A 3,330-nucleotide genomic window follows, 5' to 3' on the forward strand; every position below is an offset into this window, starting at 1 on the left:
GTGTGGATGTTTTTTATTTTATATTATTAACAATTATCTATCTTTCATTTTTAACTAATTTTCCGCACATTTTAATATATTTTATTAATCAATAATTAGCGTGGGATTGTAAGGATTAATTTACATATATATGAAGTGCATGGGCGGGTTTTAAAATACTAGTGAAAGAAAAATAAGTATCGCGCTAATGAATTATTGGGAGAATACTGGGGCCACCACATTATCGGTTGCGGAAAATGAGACGTCTATCGCTTATCATGGCAATATATAAAGGCAAGTTTTAATATACTATTAAGCCACTAGCAGTTAGAATATTTAGGGGATTTCATCGGCAATCTTTGTTAAAGATACACGTGAAAATTTTATAAACATCTATTTTTATATTATTATACGTCAATAATGTAGTCGTATGTTTTTATCACTATGACCATATATATAGTGTAGTCATAGATACACCAAACACTATATATACAAACATATAAATAGGTTTATATATGAAAAGTTATATGTGTAAACGAATGCCTGGTATAATAATAATTCTAGGTAGCTATAACAATTATTAAAATAAGAACCGCTGAACAAAAAGATATACGATGTTACCGTGAAATAATTTTAAATATTTGTTTTATTACAAAAGATTAAAGGAAAAAAAAAATGTCAAAGAATACCTATGGTGATTAAGTTTAACATAACAATATGAAATTTGGGAGCTGATCCCTCGTATTAAGTCAGCTAATGTCAACGGGAAGTAAATTGTCATGAACATGTCGAATCGAAATTGTGTAATTATTATTATTATTTTTTTTTTTCACGAAATCAAAATTGTGTAGTTACTAGTAACAAGACTTGACTTGTTGCTTAGCTAGGGGTACTGTAGATTGATATACAAAACATTTTATTTCACAAATACGGGCTATATGTATAATACTGAAAATAATTTTCCAATTTCACAATCGGATCTCCCGATTTGAAATTCCGCCACATTTTATAAAAACGATTTTAGGTTCCGTGGCACGTTCGCAACCATTTTCATTTTGAAAATAATATATACTTGAGGCCAAACCATAAAATCATGAGAGAAGGGTTATAATAACCTACCTCAAGATTAAGCGTCTATGTCGCTCGTCCACGAGACGTTCGCTCGCTCTGTGAACCTGAACGTTCACTAATATCGAGAATCCAGACGTTCACTTACTCCGTGAACTCTCTAAACGACTTTCAGTCTCGAGTCCTATCACGATAAATTAAACCGGTTCTGAATCAGAATTCTACGAGTAATTCACAATACTCATACTTAAACGTATGACTTAAAAATCATAGGACCCAAAGACATATCTGACTATAAAATCTAAAACTCACATTCTCTGCACGAATCTAATTTCAGTTCCATAATGAAATCTGAAAATAATTCTAGTAATACAAGCATCGTTCGTTTTCTTTTCCGAATTTCAAGGAAAGTATCCAAACTTTTCAACACTAAGCTCGGATCAAGATCGAGAATCAAGTATCAAATCAATTCGAGTTTGGATTTCTATAATTAATTCAAACACGCGTCTCAAATTCACATTTCCATTTATACTCGTGAAATCCTTATAAACTCGATCAACAAGTCAATAAATTTTACAAAATCCAAACACGAAATCCAAAATAAATTCCAACTTCTTCGATACTAAACTCGATTCACAATTATGAATTTAGTCATTCAGAATCTTCATATCTTAGAGTTCCAATGCTTCCGTCCAGAAGCATCAACTCCGAACCCTGTGACACGAGACAACTCATTAATTCAGAATCACTAAAATCGGTCCAACAACGCTAACGAGACGAATCAAATTGAAACCAAATTTCAAACCCGAGTATCATTACCGAATTAGAGACTCAAGCTCGTAAATCAAATCCAAACTCAAGAAATCAAGATTTCCAATTTGATTTCATAGATCATCAATTCAGGAACAACATGATCCTCCTAAACACATAAATCCAATTTTTCACAAAAATTGGTCCAAACAGAGGAACAAGATTCCAAAACAAAACGCTAGCGAAAACTGTTTCCCAAACTCGTCAACAATCCTAACAATAATTTTCGGATTAAAAATTGACCAAGTTAAAAGATTTTTCAGACCAATAACAGAGGATTTCCTTTACCTCGGTCTGAGCTTCATGGTCTCTTCTCGTCCCTTGAATCACGCCGTAACCCAAGCCAAGACGAAGATCACAGCTCTAGGATCACATAATCCGTTCAAACAAAAGCATCAATCCATTTACAACTGTCGGACAAAAATCAGAGAACCTGAGAGACGAGAAATCAGCTACGTGAATCATAAACATCTTCACCGAACGTAACGAACCCAACAACTCATACATCAGAAATTCAAAACTAAAACCACACGGCCAGCCACAAAACTCACGGCCAAACCACAATTTCAAACCGAACTTGTCAAAAAAATCGAAAATCCAAAGCAAATTCGTCCACAAATCCATAATAATCACAAATCCGAGTATACTTAATCCAAGAACACCAAATCACGTCCAGAACATCAAAACCCCCAAATTAAAAATTCAAAACCCTAACTTCAATTTTCGAAACTCTAGTCTCATATTCAACAGAGGAGAGATTTGAAACCCTCACCGCGACAGAGGAACAGCCGTCGGCCGCTCCATCTTCACGCCGCCTCCATTCTCTCGGCGTGGCTCACGACTCCGGTCGTCCAAGAAGAACGCGAGCCCCTCTTCTCTCTCTCCCGCGCTCTCAGTCTCTCTTCTTCTCTTTCTCTCGGTCTTTTTCTCTTCTTCTTCGTTTTGTTCTTCTTCTTTTGTTTTTTTTTTCGTTCTTATCCTCTATACACGAGAAGAAAGTCGGTTCATGTTAGGATGAGGCTGAAGCAATTTTTTCCAAAACTGCTACTAAATCCATCCTCTTTCTACAACTTTTAATTTCCTCCCCAAAAGAATATCTCCTTTCTTTAAATGTTGCAAATGAATCCCTTTCCCATTTATTTTTGTCTTGGGAGATGGAAAACATGATATGAAAATTAATTAAATAATTTTCTCTCTTAAATTCTTTCACGTAGAATTTATTTAAGATCATTGGAATTTATTTTCACATTCGTGGTCCTTCACAAAATCTTGAAAAAATTCCAGAACCTTGTCGTCCTTAAATATCCTTAATTTTCATTCTCGGTTTATTCTCGTCCTTTAAACTTAATATACATCATTAATCTTAAAATTTCGAGTCGCTACAATAGACCAAGTTGACAACTTGTTATATTCTATACAATTTTAATGTAAGATATGTAAATAGAAAATTTTAATATATAAATCAATATAAAA

General features: G+C 33.8%; 1 long non-coding RNA gene across 3 annotated transcripts; it reads right to left on the reverse strand.

The window, feature by feature from the left end:
- Positions 1 to 708: 708 nt before the first annotated feature.
- On the reverse strand, positions 709 to 2,836 carry LOC149386552 (uncharacterized). 3 transcript variants are annotated; one of them, XR_016301420.1, is made up of 4 exons: positions 2,630 to 2,836; positions 2,146 to 2,267; positions 1,867 to 1,966; positions 1,503 to 1,761 (listed from the first exon to the last, which is right to left on the reverse strand). It is a non-coding gene; the product is annotated as an uncharacterized LOC149386552 (long non-coding RNA). The 3 variants fall into 3 exon arrangements; XR_016301419.1 differs by lacking the exons at positions 1,503 to 1,761; positions 1,867 to 1,966 and adding an exon at positions 709 to 1,231; XR_016301418.1 differs by lacking the exon at positions 1,867 to 1,966.
- Between the last annotated feature and the right edge of the window lie 494 nt (positions 2,837 to 3,330).

The sequence above is a fragment of the Urtica dioica genome, chromosome 9 (genome assembly GCF_054948205.1).
Source record: "Urtica dioica subsp. dioica isolate 48M chromosome 9, U.dioica_male_clone48M_v1_H2, whole genome shotgun sequence".
In the NCBI taxonomy this organism is placed as follows: Eukaryota; Viridiplantae; Streptophyta; class Magnoliopsida; order Rosales; family Urticaceae; genus Urtica; species Urtica dioica.